Below are 21222 nucleotides of genomic sequence, written 5' to 3' on the forward strand. Positions count from 1 at the left end.
CCCCTGCCCCAGAACAAGAAGTATGTTAGGACTACAGAACACCTCCTCCTGTCAGTATCCCCATACTATAGGGTGGACACAGACATGAACTGGGCTGAGCTGGGCTGATAACACATCAACCCAGCCCAGAAAGTACATCCTATAACAGTTGTTAAGAAGGGACATACATTGACTGCAAATTGAGAGTTTGTTCTCTCTAATGGGTAATCTAAAAATCTTAACATTCAGAACTTTGACAACAATATAGAAGAGCAAATATATTAATGTGAAATTCACATTGAAATTAATTTTGGAAAGCATTGCAATAACATTTCAAAATATGTGCTCACTGAAAATACTCTCTAATTTCCCTTTAAAATGAAGGCAAGCTGAAAATTACATATGTGGAAACAGTTTTATCTGCCAAAGTATTCTTTGCAGCCAATTTTATGGTTCAGGCACTTCTGCCAGAAACTAAAGCCAAAGTCTAAACTCCAAATGCAGCTGGATAGCTTGTTCAAGGATATACACCTCAGGCTGCTGATTGGACAGTGAAGAAGCAGCAGCACTGATGTGTTTGCACTCTGCTTACTGTGTTCTCTCCTCCGTCAGCACATGTGCACTGCTGCAGAGCAGCAGGGAAAAATAAATCAAAACATATTCAGTGCCTCTCTGCAATCCATGAACAATGCCCCATGTTTAAACCATTTAAAAAACAGGGCAAGTGCACAAAAATAGCAGCTGGTCTGCCAGAAATCCAGCATGCTGCTAACGTTTTATTTAGGTAGACAACAACTTCTAAAATCACATCCAACACTGTCAGCCCCAACGACTGACTACAGAACTCCAATTGCACATGCCTCTCTGTCCCTCTCTATGTACTTACATCATTTTCATTTCCCATGAAAAAACATTGCTACTGCCTTCACTCCCAAGATCCTGTCTCCTGCATGTAGGGAAAGGGCTCTTCGGCACCTTTCAGGGGGGAGGGGGGGAAACAGGTACCTATTTTTGATAGGTACCATTCCCCACTTCTGGAGACAGTGCCATCTCTCGGAAGAGTTTGGCCCCCCTCCTCCCTCCTTCCTCCACCGCCGGGCCAGTTAGAAAGCACAGCACGCTTTGTACATGCGCAGTAGGGAACCAGCTGTAAAGCTGAAAGGCTTCACTGCCGGGTTCCCTTACCAGGAATGGAGGCGGCTGCACCCGACAGCCGATCCAAAGATTGACTGGGGTGCCAACATTGCAGGCTCTCTGGACAGGTAAGCGTCCATATTTTAAAAGTCAGTAGCTGCAGCATTGGTAGCTGCGGACTTAATTTTTCATGCGGGGGGAGAGGGGGGTGTTGAGCTGAGGTTTTACTGCTCCCTGACTGCCCGCCTGGAAAGCCACTCAGGGCTTAAGACATACCACAGCAAAAGTTAAATAGCATGCCGCTTTCGGACGGTGATACTGCCACAGAATGTGACCCATTCAAGTGAAAGGGTCCACCCTGACGCAACATGCAATCCACACAGTTGCAGTACGGTGGTGCGGCATTTTGAGGGTTAAAGTGTCTCTTGGATCTACCTAGAGTTCAGCTTAAAACTAAAATCAAATGTAAATATCCCCATAGTTTACACCTCTCCTTGTCACTAAGATTTAGTGGAGACATTTTTTAGGTAAACAAATAACCCAAATAGTGCAGCGCTAACATAAACCAACAGATAAAACTGTAATGCAATATACAATTAAGTGAATAAAACTCAAATGAATTAAATATTAAATGTTACACACATAATGTATAACAGTAACTCATGCACTTTAATGGGACTTGTGTGCACTTACTTACATATTATGTTTGTAATATTTAAAATTTGATTAATTCGAGTTTTATTCACTGGATTGTATATTGTATTACACTTTTAGTTTATGGTAGCACTGCGTTCTTTGGGTTATTTGGTATGTTGAGATTGCCTTTCTGTGCTAGCTATTAACTGATTTGTTACATATATTTCTTCAGGAGGTGGTATGCATGTGATTAATTTGTAATTCACATTTTTTAGGTGCTTTGCTATAAAAACTAGAGCAAAATGTGTCAGAAGCATTTCATTCTGTTTCATTTTTAAAATTAAATCTGTTTAGGAAACCAGTGTACCTTTTGTTTCAGTTTTAGTAAATCAGCTGCACAAATACTGTACTATACAAAATACAGATTCTCCATTTTCAGCTTTATGCTGTAGCTTGTCTTCCTTCGCTGATCCATTTAGCCTGACCTTGAGACAAGGGAGCTGATGGATCGAAATGACTCTCTCCAGAGCTGGGTTCTCATCATGCAGGCTTATTCAATTAGTGTAAAGAAGAATAGCATGCATTAACCCCTACAGCAATCAGATTTCACCTTTCAAACATCTGAAGAAAATTAAACAAAAAAAGGATGGTTACGAATTGGTTTTCATTCTGCTTTACTAAAAAGAGTCCTTGAGTTTAAAGAAGAACTCTGGGGTAGGGGGACAAAGGAATAAAAACACATCAGAGGGTGTAGAGCAGGATGAAGAGTCCAAAAGAAAAAGAAGAAGGGAGACAGACTAATAGGGATCTACAGTGCCTTGCAAAAGTATTCACCCCCCCCCCCCTTGGCTTTTTACCTACCGTATTTTTTTTACATTACAGCCTTTAGTTAAATGTTTTGTTAATCTAAATTATATGTGATGGATCAGAACACAATAGTCTAAGTTGGTCCAGTAAAATTTGAAAAATATATACATAAAACTATAACTATAAAAACAGAAATAAAAAACTTATAATTGGCATGTGCGTATATATTCAAACCCTTTGTTATGAAGCCCATAAAAAGCTCTGGTGCAACCAATTACCTTCAGAAGTCACATAATTAGTGAAAAGATGTTCACCTGTGTGCAATCTAAGTGTCACATGATCTGTCATTACATATACACACCTTTTTGAAAGGCCCCAGAGGCTGCAACACCTAAGCAAGAGGCACCACTAACCAAACACTTCCTTAAAGGCCAAGGAACTCTCCAAACAAGTAAGGAACAATGTTGTTGAGAAGTCAGGGTTAGGTTATACAAAAATATCCAAATCTTTGATGATCCGTAGGAGCACCGTCAAATCTATCATAACCAAATGGAAAGAACATGGCACAACAGAAAACCTGCCAAGAGACGGCCGCACACCAAAACTCACGGACCAGGCAAGGAGGGCATTAATCAGAGAGGCAGCACAGAGACCTAAGGTAACCCTGGAGGAGCTGCAGAGTATCTGTACATAGGACGACAGTAAGCAGTACGATCCATAGAGTTGGGCTTTATGGCAGAGTGGCCAGAAGAAAGCCATTACATTCAGCAAAAAACAAAATGGCATGTTTCGTGTTTATGAAAAGGCATGTGGGAGGCTCCCAAAATGTATGGAGGAAGGTGCTCTGGTCTGATGAGACTAGAATTGAACTTTTAGGCCATCAAAAAAAAGCTATGTCTGGAGCAAACCCAACACATCACATCACCCAAAGAACACCATCCCCACAGTGAAACATAGTGGTGGCAGCATCATGCTCTGGGGATGTTTTTCAGCAGTCGGGACTGGGAAACCGGTCAAAGTTGAGGGAAAGATGGATGGTGCTAAATACAGGGATATTCTTGAGCAAAACCTGTACCACTCTGTGTGCGATTTGAGGCTAGGATGGAGGTTCACCTTATAGCAGGACAATGACCCCAAACAAACTGCTAAAGCAACACTTGAGTGGTTTAAGGGGAAACATGTAAATGTGTTGGAATGGCCTAGTCAAAGCCCAGACCTCAATCCAATAGAAAATCTGTGGTCAGACTTAAAGATTGCTGTTCACAAGCGTAAACCATCCAACTTGAAGGAGCTGGAGCAGTTTTGCAAGGAGGAATGGGCAAAAATCCCAGTGGTAAGATGTGGCAAGCTCAGAGAGTTATCCAAAGCGACTTGGAGCTGTGATAGCAGCAAAAGGTGGCTCTACAAAGTATTGACTTTAGGGGGGTGAATGGTTATGCACATTGACTTTTTCTGTTATGTTGTCCTATTTGTTGTTTGCTTCACAATAAAAAAAAACAAACAAAAAAAAGCTTCAAAGTTGTGGGCATGTTCTGTAAATTAAATGATGCAAATCCTCTAACAATCTACAGTCAGGTCCATAAATATTGGGACATCGACACAATTCTAATCTTTTTGGCTCTATACACCACCACAATGGATTTGAAATGAAACGAACAAGATGTGCTTTAACTGCAGACTTTCAGCTTTAATTTGAGGGTACTTACATCCAAATCAGGTGAACGGTGTAGGAATTACAACAGTTTGTATATGTGCCCCCCACTTTTTAAGGGACCAAAAGTAATGGGACAATTGGCTGCTCAGCTGTTCCATGGCCAGGTGTGCGTTATTCCCTCATTATCCCATTTACAAGGAGCAGATAAAAGGTCCAGAGTTCATTTCAAGTGTGCTATTTGCATTTGGAATCTGTTGTTGTCAACTCTCAATATGAGATCCAAAGAGCTGTCACTATTAGTGAAGCAAGCCATCACTAGACTGAAAAAACAAAACAAACCCATCAGAGAGATAGCAAAAACATTAGGTGTGGCCAAATCAACTGTTTAGAACATCCTTAAAAAGAAAGAATGCACTGGTGAGCTCAGCAACACCAAAAGACCCTGAAGACCACGGAAAACAACTGTGGTGGATGACCGAAGAATTCTTTCCCTGGTGAAGAAAACACCCTTCACAACAGTTGGCCAGATCAAGAACACTCTCCAGGAGGTAGGTGTATGTGTGTCAAAGTCAACAATCAAGAGAAGACTTCACCAGAGTGAATACAGAGGGTTTACCACAAGATGTAAACCATTGGTGAGCCTCAAAAACAGGCAGGCCAGATTAGAGTTTGCCAAACAACATCTAAAAAACCCTTCACTGTTCTGGAAAAACATCCTATGGACAGATGAGACCAAGATCAACTTGTACCAGAGTGATGGGAAGAGAAGAGTATGGAGAAGGAAAGGAACTGCTCATGATCCAAAGCATACCACCTCATCAGTGAAGCATGGTGGTGGTAGTGTCATGGCGTGGGCATGTATGACTGCCAATGGAACTAGTTCTCTTGTATTTATTGATGTGACTGCCGACAAAAGCAGCAGGATGAATTCTGAAGTGTTTCGGGCATATTATCCGCTCATATTCAGAAAAATGCTTCAGAACTCATTGGACGGCGCTTCACAGTGCAGATGGACAATGACACGAAGAATACTGCGAAAGCAACCAAAGAGTTTAAGGGAAAGAAGGGGAATGTTATGCAATGGCCAAGTCAATCACCTGACCTGAATCCGATTGAGCATGCATTTCACTTGCTGAAGACAAAACTGAAGGGAAAATGCCCCAAGAACAAGCAGGAACTGAAGACAGTTGCAGTAGAGGCCTGGCAGAGCATCACCAGGGATGAAACCCAGCGTCTGGTGATGTCTATGCGTTCCAGACTTCAGGCTGTAATTGACTGCAAAGGATTTGCAGCCAAGTATTAAAAAGTGAAAGTTTGATGGATGATTGTTAATCTGTTCCATTACTTTTGGTCCCTTAAAAAGTGTGAGGCACATATACAAACTGTTGTAATTCCTACACAGTTCACCTGATTTGGATGTAAATACCCTCAAATTAAAGCAATTAAAGCTGAAAGTCTGCAGTTAAAGCACATCTTGTTTTTTCATTTAAAATCCATTGTGGTGGTGTATAGTGCCAAAAAGATTAGAATTGTGTCAATGTCCCAATGTTTATGGACCTGACTGTATGTTAATTCCAGGTTGCGAGGCAACAAAACACGAAAAATGCCAAGGGGGGGGGTGAATACTTTTGCAAGCCACTGTATAACATTACTAATATTACTTTAACAGACAAAGAAATTAATATACTAAATACAGGTTTGAAATGTTCTCTAAAGAAGCCAATTAATAAATTTAATGTCTACATTGACATTCATAAATATGTACATAAAAAAAATGAAAAAAGTATTTTTTGGGCAACCAATCTCATGTAGTAAGAAAGATGAAGAGCGTTACTTGAGGGGTCAACGGTGGCTTAAAAAAAAAAATCCTTGTTTCCTTGTTTAACCCCTCCTCCACGACTAACCACCACCAAGGTCTTTAAACAATTAGTCTTGAAAGATCTAGAGGCAATTGTTCCTAAGAAAAACATTAATCCAAGGTATATACAGGATATACAGGAAGGTATTAGTTCCCTTGAAAAAAGGAAAGAAATTATAATCCATCCAGCAGACAAAGGAACGGTGGTGGTAATTATGAACAAGGAGTTCTACCACTCCCAACTAAACGAGATGTTGGCCGATGAAATTACGTATGCTCCATTGCTTAGAGATCCCACTAAATTCTTTAGGCAGGCTCTAACCTATCTGGTGGGCTATGGGTGTGACAATAGGGTGTTAAGGAAAAAAGATATTTGGTGCCGAGCTTCAGCCGAGTACTGACTATATACACCTTACCAAAAGTCCACAAAGATTCGAAGAACCCGCCTGCCCACCCAATAGTAAATTGTATAGGCTCGGTCACGGCTAGACTGGGACAATATCTGGACCATTTCCTTCAGCCTAGTGTGATTAACACCAAAGCGTATCTGAAAAATACCAAGGATTTCTTACAACATCTGAGCAAAATAGTATTGCCAGACGAAGTCTTGGCAAAAAGATGAGATCTTTTTGGTAACAGCAGACATATGTACTATTGTCCCTCAATTGGGCCTTCAGTCAAAGGGATGGTATTCCCTATATTCAAAAAAGTTTTTGAGAATGGTATTAGAATATTGTTTGTCACGCAATTATTTTTGGTTCGATGGCCGATTCTATACTCAGAAGAGGAATGTTGCTATGGGCGCAAAATTTGCGCCCAGTTTAGCCAACCTCTTCATGAGTGAGTGGGAAGACAGATTTATTTATACCCAAAGGTGAACGGAACTGCTTTTTTACAAGAGGTATATTGATGACTTGTTCCTGGTCTGGGCAGGCACAGAACAGTCATTAATCGACTTCATGAGTATTCTAAATGCAAATACGAATAATATTAAATTGGACTACCAGATAAATACTGAACAGGTGAATTATTTGGACGTGATAGTTATGAGACAGTCCAAACAATTAGTTACTAAAGCATATTTTAAAGTTTCGGACTGTAATAGTTATCAATACATAGTGGCCACCATCCAACGTGGCTACGAATTATACCGAAGGGACAGTTTATTCGATAAGGAGGAATTATACCTCTGAAGCTGATTTCCTGGTCCAATCAGATATGAATAGATTTATGGAAAAAAGGATATAAGGCAGAACAGTTGAATTCAACAATCCAATAAGTAGGTCAACATTCCCAAACATGGTGCTTGGAGAATAAAGAAAAGGTCAGAGATGAAAGACATGATTCATAAAAGACTTCCATTCCCAATTTTAGAACAGATTTTTTAAAATCATTGGGATATCCTAAATATGGACAAGACCCTTAATAAGGCCATCCCAAAGGAACCTGTTTTTATCTATAGGAAGTCTTCTTTCAGAGATAGTATATTTAAAAAGGTCTTAGATTCACCTCAAAGACCGATCATGTTTTGGGATAGAAATGGGTTTTACGCATGCAGAAGGTGTAAGGCATGTCAACAACCAATACACATCTGATGGGGATTATCTACCCTTACTTCCACAGCAAATGGCAGGGAATTCAATATTAAAGGGGTTGTAAAGGTATAAATTATTTTCACCTTAATGCATTCTATGCATTAAGGTGAAAAAACTTTTGAAAATACCGCCGCCCCCAGCCCCCCCCGTTTTACTTACCTGACACCTCGAAACTCGGCCGCTCGCTCCCGACCTCCATTCAGCCGATCAGCCTGGTCGCTGATTGGCTATAGTGGATGGATTGAAAGCAGCGCAGCCATTGGCTCGCGCTGCTGTCAATCACAGCCAATGACGCGGCGCGCCGGGGGCGGGGCCGAGTGATACAGCGAGCGGCTATAGCCGCCGGCTGTATCACGGGAGCACGCCCGCAATAACTAATGACCATGCGAGAGAGCTCACATTAAGGTGGTTAGTTATTGCAGGGAGGAGCTGAGACAGCCGCCGAGGGACCCCAGAAGAGCAGGTTCGGGGCCACTCTGTGCAGAACGAGCTGCACAGTGAAGGTAAGTATAACATGTTTGTTATTTAAAAAAAAAAAAAAAATTACCTTTACAACCCCTTTAAGGAATCATATTGTGCAATTTCACTCATGTGGTTTACCCTTTACAGTGCCCATGCGGCCTTATGTATATAGGCCGGACAAAAAGAACCAAACGAGTATCTGAACATATCTATAACATTGTGATTGGATATAAGGATCAGTGTGTCTCTTCATTTTAGACGCAAACACAATAGAAATCCTTCTGGTTTGCTGTTTTGGGATGTAGAGAAGCTGTGTCCCACTTGGAGGGGTTCTAATATGGTGAGGGAAATATCCAAGTGTGAGACAAAATGGATATATCTCCCCAATACTCTCCAACCAAAAGGGTTGAACGTCGAGCTTGATTTAAATTGCTTTATAAGCGTCTATTAATTGAGTTTGACGGTGGTCAATATGGCACCTTAAGAGTCAAAGTAGGAAGTCACCCCCTGTAACATGTGGCAGGACGATGTACCTCTAAATGTAGGTTTTTATATTTAATATTGGACACCATTCATCACTCCCTTTGTGCTGAAACAATCAGGACCACCATCGAAGGAACATTATATGTGTGATTGATTAGGATCTTATGTATACGGTTTTAAATTTTATGAGATTAAAAATTTAATAAACCAATAGCAGTTGTATCAACTGAATTGGATGAAGTCTGGGATGTATATTTATATATACTCCTGACTTCTTTTATTGACATGGTTCAGTATTTTTATTCAATATTTTTTGATTATCAAGGTTTTTCCATAATACACATATATATATATATATATATATATATATATATATATATATATATATATATATATATACACACACACCGTATTTATCGGCGTATAACACGCACATTCATTTTAAGAGGGAGGTTTCAGGAAAAAAAACCTACATTTTAAATAAGAAACTTTGAAGCAAAATAAGGGTCAGTGCCCATCTGCAGCCTGACCATTGCCATCAATGCAGCCTGATCAATGCCCATCTGCAGCCTCACCATTGCCATCAATGCAGCAGCCTCACCATTGCCAACAATGCAGCAGCCTCACCATTGCCATCAATGCAGCAGCCTCACCATTGCCATCAATGCAGCAGCCTCACCATTGTCATCAATGCAGCAGCCTCACCATTGCCATCAATGCAGCAGCCTCACCATTGTCATCAATGCAGCAGCCTCACCATTGCCTTCAATGCAGCAGCCTCACCATTGCCTTCAATGCAGCAGCCTCACCATTGCCATCAGTGCAGCCTGATCGAACAGAACAGTGGTCCAATGGTGGCCCAGGAGACGGGGCTTCCTATTACAGAGGCCGCCAAGTAAACAGGATATTCTCACTGAATGTAATCTGACGGCGCTTATCCCGCCCCGCTTCCTGTCCCCTCTGAGGCAGGTAAAATTGAAGTATTGGCGTATAACACGCACACGCTATTTGCACCCAATTTTTATGGTGAAAAAGTGAGTGTTTATATATATATATATATATATATATATATATATATATATATATATATATATATATATATATATATATATATATATATATATATATACACACACACACACACAATTTTTAATTTTATATTAATGAGTGTTATATTAACAAGTTAAATGATGTATGCAGTTTCTTGGATATTCTTCTTTTCTGTATATATCATTTAAGAGTTATTAATTGGACAATTTGGTGGATTACCACGGTCAATTCATCGCCTGGGAAACCGGGTGAGATGGATGATATTATGTCTGTTATGTATGCTACAGTGACATGAGTGTTGCATACGAATCACTCATGGTGGTTTTGTGGAATCGATCAAATGAATACAATAATTTTAATTTGGATCTATTACGTACTATGTTTACAAGTTTCATTACATCAAATGTGAGGTCATCTGATAGCCATCGCACCGCAGGGTGGCCAGTGGCATTCAATCTATGTGGTTGCTGGGATATCGAATTCCACTGGCCTCATATATTATACAATTAATTATCATTTTTGAGATGCTGGCGACGTGGATGGCTGGGTGTGCTTTTTTAAATTTGCTGGAGATCTGTCCCCGTTTACTAGAAGGGGTTAAGACTGAATAGACGAATGTCTATAAAAGTTGCAAGTCTATGCCATGCTGTCATGCCTATTGAGAAAGACATAATGACGAAACGCATCTAGGCGTGACCACACAGCTTGCTGCACTTTTCCAATGTATACAATCTCCTCCCGGGAATCATCACAGACGAACTGACCTTCATAGCGGCGAGAGTGTATCGAATGATGGCACACAGTGTGATATTTTATCGAATGTTGATTTTTTTTTTATTGTTGTTTGTAAGTGCATAGGGTTAAGGAGGGATTTGATTTATAATAAAATATTAACATAGTTTATTTTCCTTTATGTTTGAGTCTGAGGAAACCCCTATGATCACATGAGTGAGATTAACGTGATTTGGATTGTACCAATCCATGGGCCTGGTGTTTTAATTGAGATACCATGGATGATGAATTCCTGATATTGTTTGGGCATAAATAGCCAAAGTGTTATTTGACAGATTTCTGGTAAGTGCAATTTCTGTGGGAGTGGAATCACGCGGTGCGGTGAAGGTGGATTCTCCATACACCTGATGGATTGCTTTGAACTGTTATTCAAGCATCTTGACCGCATTTGTCTCACTGGGTGTTTTGTCATCTAACGGTGTACATTATTTGGAAGCGCTGCTTTGCCTTAAAGAACTTTTTTAGGAAGGGACTTTATGGCTTATTGATCATATTAACATGTCTGCAGTCTTTGCTCATCTAGAGATGTCTGCAGTCTCTGACCTTCTCCTGTAACACATCCATAGTCTTGGAAAGTTTTCTGTAGCATTAAATATACTATATATTATGAGCGACCCCAAGGTATTATCAAAGGCTGTACTTGACACCCCCTATACTTTATATAATTTTATACCTTGACCACCACAGCTCTAAGAATTCGATTTAGCAAGGCAAAAGCCCCAAATGCAATGTTTATCTGTAATAGAGCTTTATTGTGGAATGTGCATTACCTATGCAAACAAAAAAATTGTATTGTATAATTTGAGTGTATTTATTTTCCTGGGATGTAGACTTGCTTACACAATTTCTAGTAAACCCCGGTTTAAAAATGAAAAAACATGACCAGTGAAAATAGCCTATCTATGGGGAAGCAGAGATGCTGACAGCAGTGTCACACTGTTTGATTGACAATTGATCTTCTGTAACAAAAAGTATTTTGCCAGTTTGTTAAAAAATGAGCACCAAGAATAGGGAACACAGTTTACTGAAAGAGCTCTTTTTATATGTTTTTTGAATTAAAATAAATGGAGATGGAACCCTCACTGTAAAGAGAAACTGTCACATGTGAAACAGGATTACAGTGCTGTACAGCTGGGACAATTCATATTGCACATGCAGAGTAATCAGCAGTTGCAAATCAGCCCTTTTTTTTGGCACCTTTTATAGAACTCTATAGAGGATTAACTCCGTGGCTGGACATTGCAGACAAATAGTGTTTTTGTGTCTAGAGAAAATTTAGTGTTACACTAAAATTCAAATACAGATTCAGCATAATAATGTCACTTTGTATAATATGTGAATTGCAGCAACAAATTCTGTCGGAGGAAAAATTCCTTTGATTTATCAGAGTTCCAGACAGTTTTTGATACCTACAGTATATGCATCTCTTTTTCAGGGGAAATTTCCCAGATTGGTCGCTACAGTCAACACAGTTTTCATAAAATAGAACACGTGTGTCAAATGCTTTATAGCAAGCATACCATATGGAAGGCTTTATATATAGACACCTTTTTAACTGCATTATAAAGTAAATTTTATACTAATAAAAAAGCCTAATAAATAAAATTAACAATTACATGTTGCCATAAAATTTGTGCTTTTGCCTCAAAGGGCTCTTTCACACGGACGATCCATATGTCCGTTTTTCATCCTTCCATTTTCGGATGAAAAACGGACATACATGTATACATACATCCGACCCGCTCCGATCCGAAAAAGTGTAACGGAGGAAAACCCTACTTTTCCATCCATTTTCGGATCGGATCGGGTGACGACGGACTCTACGGTCCGTCATCATCCGATCCCCCATAAGGGAGAGCAGCGCTCTGACAGGTCCGTCGCTGCACAGTGTGCAGCGACAGACCTGTCATCTTCCTGCTCAGCGGGGATCGGCGGAGCGATCCCCGCTGAGCAAGCGGGTGTTTCACGGGGTGGATCATCACTGATCCGCCCCGTGTGAAAGAGCCCTTAAACACATGTCGTCAGTGTAGTCAGGACTATAGTTGCTGCGGCCTTTTGTTTTCCCCATGTTGTTACTGCATTAATCTTCTGTGGAATTGACAGAGTTTAGTTGAACAGTTGTTTGTGTACAAATGCAGCAGCCATCCTAAAGAATACCATTAGTTGAACATACAATAATATAAAAATGCGGTGGCCATCTTTAAGGAGACCACTAGGAGGCACCATTTTGGTGGTATCTGGTGCTATCTAAAGAGAGAGGAGGAGGAGCTGGATGGGGCACATACACATGATGAGCAAGTGTAGAAGTGTATGTGGAGACTGAGCTGCATACAGTACCTTAAAAAAAGTATTCATACCCCTTGAAATTTTCCACATTTTGTCAAGTTACAACCAAAAACTTAAATGTATTTTATTGGGATTTTATGTGATAGACCAACACAAAGTAGCACATAAGGTGTGAAGGGGAAGGAAAATGATAAATGGTTTTCAAAAATGTTTACAAATAAATATTTAAAAAGCGTGGCATGCCTTAGTATTCAGTTTCCGAGTCAATACTTTGTAGAACCACCTTTCGCTGCAATTATAGCTGCAAGTCTTTTTGGGTATGTCTCTACCAACTTTGCACATCTTGAGAATGACATTTTTGCCAATTCTTCTTTGGAAAATAGCTCAAGCTCTGTCAGATTGGATGGAGAGCGTCTCTGAACAGCAGTTTTCAAGTCTTGCCACAGATTCTCAATTGGATTTAGGTCTGGACTTTGCTTGGGTAATTCTAACACATGCATATGCTTTGATCTAAACTATTCCATTTTGTAGCTCTGGATGTTTGTTTAGGGTTGTTGTCCTACTGGAAGGTGAACCTTCGCCCCAGTCTCAAGTCTTTTGCAGACTAACAGATTTTCTTTTGCCCTGTATTTGTCTCCAACCATCTTCCCATCAATTCTGACCATCTTCCCTGTCCCTGCTGAAGAAAAGCATCCCCACAACATGATGCTGCCACCACTATGTTTCACGGTGGGGATAGTATGTTCAGATTGATGTGCAGTGCTATTTTTCCGCCACACATAGCCTTTTGCTTTTAGGCCAAAGTTACATTTGGGTCTCTTGACCAGAGCACCCTTTTCCATGTGTTTGTTGTGTCCCCCACATGGCTTCTCACAAACTGCAAACGGGGCTTCTTATGGCTTTCTTTCCACAATGGCTTTCTTCTTGCCACTCTTCCATAAAGGACGGATTTGTGGAGTGCATGACTAATAGTTGTCCTGTGGACAGATTCTCCCACCTGAGCTTTGGATCTCCGCAGCTCCTCCAGAGTTACCATGAGCCTCTTGGCTGCTTCTCTAATTAATGCTCTCCTTGCCCGGCCTGTCAGTTTAGGTGGACGGCCATGTCGTGATAAGTTTGCAGTTGTGCTATACTCTTTCCCATTTTCGGATGATGGATAGAACAGTGCTCCATGAGATGTTCAAAGCTTGGAATATTTTTTTTATAACCTATCCCTGCTTTCAACTTCTCTACAGCTTTATCCCTGACCTGTCTGGTGTGTTCCTTGGCCTTCATGATGCTGTTTGTTCACTAAAGGTTCTCTAACAAACCTGTAAGAGCTTCACAGAACTGCTGTATTTATACTGAGATTAAATTACACACAGGTGGACTCTATTTACCAATTAGGTGACTTCTGAAGGCAATTGGTTCCACTATATTTTAGTTAGGGGTATCTGCGTAAAGGGGGCTGAATACAAATGTACGCCACACTTTGAGATATTTATTTGTAAAAACAATTGAAAATTATTAATCATTTTCGTTCCACTTCACAATTATGTGCCACTTTGTGATGGCCTATCACATAAAATCCCAATAAAAGGCATTTACCTTTTTGGTTGTAACTTGACAAAATTTGAAAAATTTCCAGGGGGATGAATACTTTTTCAAAGGCACTGTATCTCCAAGGTACTCCACCACTGGAGATTACACTGAGTGTGTTTGAAATTCCATTGTTGGAGACAGTAACCGGTGTACCCAGGACCACGTTGCGAGTGGCTGTCACCCAAGGACTCTTCCAGGAAGCCAAATTCAAATTCAAATCTTTGGCTTGGAAATTGTGGGTCTACTTACTCTCTGGGAGGGTGTGAGACATTTGGTAAACACCTTTTGTGATTGGACTGCCAGTTAAGGCCCGTGCACACGAAAAGAAGATCAGAAGAAACATTTCGTATGACAGATGATCGGCCCATTATCTGATTGTTAGTATAGTGCTTTTGACAGCGGATTCTGACTTTTTGGACGACAGAACCTGAAGGTGTAGGCTAGAACATTTTTAACGTACGTGAATACAACGTCCGATTTTTGTTTAATTGGTACATTTTTCGTCCGAAAAACATTGTAAGAGCAACACTACCGATGCTCGGAAATGAAAGAATACATTACAAAACATTTCAACACATTACATCACTTCTGAAGTTGTATTCTGTCATACAGGAATTTTCATAAGTTAGTTAAAGTAGAACTATAGGCAAAACAATTTTTTTCATTTTGGATAGCGCAAAGGAGCGTTATAACCCCTGTCAGGTTTTTTTTTTTTTTTTGCCACCTGCGTCCCATTGCAGAGATTTCCCTTCATTTCCTGTTCCATAGCCAAACAGGAAGTAAGAAGAAATCCCTGAAAAGGAAGTTACTTGGGGACCCCCAGGTCACCAGAACTAGTCTCCCCACTGGAAGAGTTCCCCTCTATTACTTTTCAGGGGACAACCCAAAATTTGGGGATTATCTTTTACTTTCAATTTCATAGATAGTGGTAAATAGGACAAATAGAGTGGGGGAATCCCCTTAATGGAGACACAGACAGCAATAAAAACTGGCAGGAGTTCTAATCCACCTCCACTCTATCCAAAACTTTAAAAAAAAAGTTTTGCCTTTTGTTATACTTTAAGTAACCTCTTCATTTTTGATATAAGACTAGGATGCAAAAGAAAAAAAAAAAAAAAAAAAAAAAAAAACGATTATTTGTCCGATAATCTCATTGTATGTACCAGGCTTTAGAGCCTCTCCTGTGCTAATGGCTAAAGTTATACTGAACTGAGTCTGTGTGAACACAGAGATTCTTGGAGTGAGCGAAGGACTGGTAAGAGCTCAAAATTCAACAAGTCAACTTTCTCTATGGAGACTGTTATTTCCTAAAGGGCCCCACCGCTGCCGCCCAACATGCTTATCTCATCTACTATTGGTCAGTGAGACTGTTTAGCTGCTAGAATTAGGCTTTTTCCCCTCTTGGTACGAAGCATAGGCTACCTGTGCAGTGATTATCCATACAAAATATTTTGTTTTGTTGCTTGCATGCTGTTTGACATACGAATTGTCTTTTTTTCAGATTTTTGCTGTTCATAAATTGCACAGAAACATATCTAGTGCCTGCTCTGGGGTGGCACAACTTTAGAAAAACAACAACAAAGTGTCCCCTGAATAAAAGAGCGTTAATATTTTCCTCTCCCAATGGCTGTGCTGCTGTACTGCATTGCATTGCTGAGATACAGCTGCCTGAATGTTTGTGAAGGTTTTCATTTATCTAATGGTGGCCATACACTCTTTCATGTATCTATTTCTTTTCTTATCGACCTCTTTTGATAGGAAAAATCGATCTATAGTCAACAACCAATTTGATCGGAATGGCACACATGGAGAAGTGGATTTTGATCGACGTTAGGTATATAGTTATACTTTACGATTGTAATTTATTGATTGCATCTCAATTTTCACCATGTAATCTCATACTCTGATTACTCAATCTACGATGTATATTCACAAACAAAGCATCTCAGTGCTGCCAATCAATGTAAAATGATCAATAATCCTCCACTCCGGCCGCTCAAATCAGTTTGATTGAATCCAATGAAGAGGTGAGCTGCCATCCAGATAAAGGAAGGCCAGTAGACGTGGTGTATCTGGATTTTGCAAAAGCATTTGACACAGTTCCCCATAAACGTTTACTGTACAAAATAAGGTCCATTGGCATGCACCATAGGGTGAGTACATGGATTGAAAACTGGCTACAAGGGCGAGTTCAGAGGGTGGTGATAAATGGGGAGTGCTCGGAATGGTCAGGGGTGGAAAGTGGGGTCCCCCAGGGTTCTGTCCTGGGACCAATCCCATTTAATTTATTCATAAACGACCTGGAGGATAGGGTGAACAGCTCAATCTCTGTATTTGCGACGACACTAACTTCTCCACAGGATGTGGAAACCTTGCAAGTAGATCTGAACAAATTAATGGGGTGGGCAACTACATGGCAAATGAGGTTTAATGTGGAAAAAAGTAAAATTATGCATTTGGGTGGCAAAAATATGAATGCAAGCTATACACTGGGGGGAAAACCACTGGGGGAATCTACGATGGAAAAGGACCTGGGGGTCCTAGTAGATGATAGGCTGGAAATGGAGCGAGTACAAAGAAGGGCAACAAAACTAATAAAGGGCCTGGAGGATCTTAGTTATGAAGAAAGGTTGCAAGCACTGAACTTATTCTCTCTGAAGAAGAGACGCTTGAGAGGGGATAGGATTTAAATTTACAAATACCGTACTGGTGACCCCACAATAGGGGTAAAACTTTTCAGCGGAAGGGAGTTTAATAAGACACGTGGCCACTCATTAAAATTAGAAGAAAAGAGGTTTAACCTTAAACAACGTAGAGGGTTCTTTACTGTAAGAAAAGCAAGTGGTGGTCTCAGCAGAGAGCATCGGTAGTTTCAAGAAACTATTAGATAAGCACCTGAACGACCACAACATACAGGGATATACAATGTAATACTGATATATAATCACACACAATTGTTGGACTTGTGTCTTTTTTCAACCTCACCTACTATGTAACCAATCTAAATCAAGTCTAAATAGATCGGGAGGGAAGTTATAGCTATTTGATTGTTTGCAGATTCAGACATTAATTGGATGATAAACTCGAAGCATGCATGGCCACCATAATAGCTTGCAGTAGATAGCCAGGTTCTGTAATGTTGAAGATACTTCGGAGCTTATCCAAGCAGTTTCTCCAGTTCTAATAAACGACCTAAAGAATTTTCAGAATCTCCACCCTCCAAGAGCAGCGTATTTACCTATCAAAGAAGTCACTATATGATTTGTCCGGCTGGTAGCTGAGCCTTAAGTCAACAGTATTGTTAGTTTCTGGCAAATCTTGGATATTGTTGGACAACATCAGTTTTCACCTTATCAAAAGCACTGAATGTGTGTTATTAAACCCTAAAATGTAAAAACTAAATTACAGTAGTTGCCTCAGCACTTTCTTCTCGCCTCTCGCCTTTTTTTCTCAGTTGTTTCTCCAGGTCAGATTAATTAAAAACGCTATTTAATTCAAAGCAAATTCATGCATTCATTTCTCCATGCTTTATTTTGTTAATAACTTTAAATCCCCTCCCCATCATTTATAGCTGCGGCCAGTAAGGGCAGATGATTCATGTAGCATTTACTTGCTGGAGTCCATCTGCCTTTAGCTCAGGCATGCAAGCAGGAGAGTGTGCTTAGCTGCGAAAGTCCTTCTCTAGATTAAAAAAAAAAAAAAAAAAAAAAAAAAAGCCCATAAAGACTCCTGGGATGTATGAAATCATTTTGGCTTAGGCCTGGAAACCCGAAAGAAACTGAAATAATGTAAAAAGAAAAAAGGTTAAAACAAGAAAATATAATATGCCCTCTTTTTTTAATTCTTTATTTAAATTATCCAGCATACACAAAACAGCAAATCTTTTTAGTCAGATACATGGATAGAGTGATCTTAAAGAAATCCAGTAGAAACCAGATGAACAGCATCAGTTATAATTAGTATTAAGTGCATGGGTGGCCGTGCCGGAACGCCTAGTCCTCTTTTCTTTACTAATGTCAGCAGCATAAGAATTGAAAATAGTTTATGCTGATTGAAAGAGTGTTGTTAGTTTAGTTTAGTTACACTTTAGACTAACAGAGTAGGAAGACATTTAATACATGGGAGATTCATGCCACTACTGAGCTGTTAATAGAGGAAGGGGAAGCAAAGATCTAAGTTATATTGTGCTTTCACCTAAAAGTGAAAAATCATCAGTTTCGTGGAAGTGTTAAAGGACTTCCCTAGCTGTAATATTCCCTTGTCAGCAGCCATAATCGCAATGATCAAAGCAACCGTGTTTTATGAATGTAAGAGAGAGTTATGCCCTGTACACACGGTCGGATTTTCCGACAACAAACGTTCGATGGGAGCTTGTTGTCGGACCGCGTGTAGGCTCCATCGGACATTTTCCGTCGGAATTTCCGACAAACAAAATTTGAGATCTGGATCTCAAATTTTCCGACAACATAATCCATTGTCGGAAATTCCGATCGTGTGTACACAATTCCGACACACAAAATTCCACGCATGCTCGGAATCAAGCAGAAGAGCCCCATTGGCTTTTGAACTTCCTTTTTCTCGGCTTGTCGTATGTGTTGTACATCACCGCGTTCTTGACGTTCAGAATTTCCAACAAGCTTTGTGCGACTGTGTGTATGAAAGACAAGTTTGAGCCAACATCCGTTGGAAAAAATCCATGGATTTTGTTGTCGGAATGTCCGATCTTGTGTACGGGGCAGAAGAATTCCAGCTGGAAATGGAGACAAGGGCACAATCATATATGCTAATCATCCACCTCTTATGCCCCGTACACACGGTCGGATTTTCCGATGGAAAATGTCCGATCGGAGCGTGTTGTCGGAAATTCCGACCGTGTGTGGGCTCCATCGGACATTTTCCATCGGATTTTCCGACACACAAAGTTGGACAGCAGGAGATAAAATTTTCCGACAACAAAATCCGATCGCGTCAATTCCGACCGTGTGTGGCCTGTTCCGACGCACAAAGTGCCACGCATGCTCAGAAGAAATTCCGAGACGGGACAGCTCATTCTGGTAAACTTGGCGTTCGCAATGGATACAGCACTTTCGTCACGCTGCAATGTTCAAAATGGTTTAATACAGCGCACTCTCTTCTTCTTTATAATGTGACAAGAATTAAGTAGTTTTGCTGCTCATATTCACACACACTTCTCACAAACTTCTTTCGTTACTATTTATCAGGATTCCCTCAATATATATTGATTTCTCACATCTGACAACATAATTTTTGTATATTTTTTATATATTTTTTTGCTTTAATGTAGATTTTTTTTTTGTGTTTCTATTTTTTTTATTTTTATTTTTGCGATTTTGATTTGTACTACCGAAAATGTTTGTGTGTGTTTTTTGTGACAAGTTCCCACAACACCATTGATATGTTGTTCTATTTTATCTGTAGGAGATTGTTTGGTGTTGTTGTCTCTTGTTAATTTTACATTTTATGTTAGAAATGTACCTGAATCGTCACCAACAAACTGTCCTTTTTGGATGAAAACACACACAGGAGAGTAGAATTTCCCCAAAAAATTTATTAAGGGCTCACAACTATAAACAAAGAGGGAGGCAACGCTGGAGAAACTGCAGAAGTGGGTGAAGCCTTGGACCCCCAGGGCAGACATCAATTATTTAAAAGCAAAATTGGTGGCCTGAGGAGTCCATATCTAAGCGAGGGCAGTGTGGTCCAGAAGTCCCAGAGATCCGGAAAGCAGCAGATGACATTTATGTCCCCAGGCTGTGGTCATACGAGAGACTGCATCTTCTGTCAGACCAGACTGAACCCAGGGCCATCACTCTCTGGTCTTCTTTCCACGCCTCCTTCCACGTGGTGGCTCTGGTGGTGGAGTTGTGGCAGCAGGAGGAGGAGGAGGATCGTCCATCTCAATGACATCCGTCTTGGGTGTTAGTTCCCCACTCACCCCCTTATGTAGGACTTTATAAATAAGGTCCTCAGAGAGCCTGCGTTGACCCTCCTGCATGCCCTGCAGTTTGGTGGCAGCCATGCGGGCAAAGGCCTCTTCAGGAGTGGGTAAGGCTCTGAGGGACGCCGAAGCCTCCTGGATCAGCCTGAATGCTGAATCCTGCACGGGACTCGGAGTCGCCTTCCTGGCTTGTTTATGTGGCAGGCGGAGGGGAGGGACCTGAGACTCAGTCAGACTGTGACTTGTCCCAGGCTTCTCCTGGCTGACACTTAGCCCCGCCTCCTCCTGGCTGCCACTAATCCCCGCCTTCTCCTGACTGCCACATTCCACAACCTCCTCCTGGCTGAGGTCTTCCTGTGTATGAAAAAGGGACATAGTTTGAGATTTTTAGTCATCAATCACACACAATTTTCACCTCCTGATTGCTGCAAATTGAATGTTAACAAATATAACAGACTATCATTCTGAGCCCAGCATTTTTCATTCTTGTCCCAATTTTGGGTGCCCACTACTGTCTATTGATATGTAAAACACTTTTTTCAATCAGCAATTAGTGATCAAGAATACAATCTAGTAAACATCATTTATTTATTGACCAGAAATCTGTAGAAGAATGCTATACCTCACTCCAGCTGGGCTCCTCCACTTCTTCCTGGCTGGAAGGCCCAGGTTGGACATCGGAAGCCTCAGCTGGGGTGGAAGGAAGAGTGGAAGGAAGAGTAGAGAGGGATTCCCTGACTTCAGTGTGGTCTGACAGAAATCGCAGTCTCTCGTAGTACCACAGCCTGGGGACATAAACGTCATCTGCTGCAGCTCCTGATCTCTGGGAATCTATGACCTTCTTGCGCTCCCTAAGATAAGTGCTCCTCAGGCCACCAATTTTAGCTTTTAAATAGGTGATGGTTGCTGTGGGGACCACCGGCTTCACCAACTCCAGCAGTTTCTC

At 40.7% G+C, this 21222-nt stretch overlaps 1 protein-coding gene across 2 annotated transcripts in view; it reads right to left on the minus strand.

Annotated features, from left to right (window-relative positions):
* The window catches only part of NT5C2 (5'-nucleotidase, cytosolic II), a 252325-nt gene that overhangs the window by 215900 nt on the left and 15203 nt on the right, over nucleotides 1-21222 (minus strand). The window lies entirely within an intron of this gene.

This window comes from Aquarana catesbeiana, linkage group LG08 (genome assembly GCF_042186555.1).
Source record: "Aquarana catesbeiana isolate 2022-GZ linkage group LG08, ASM4218655v1, whole genome shotgun sequence".
In the NCBI taxonomy this organism is placed as follows: Eukaryota; Metazoa; Chordata; class Amphibia; order Anura; family Ranidae; genus Aquarana; species Aquarana catesbeiana.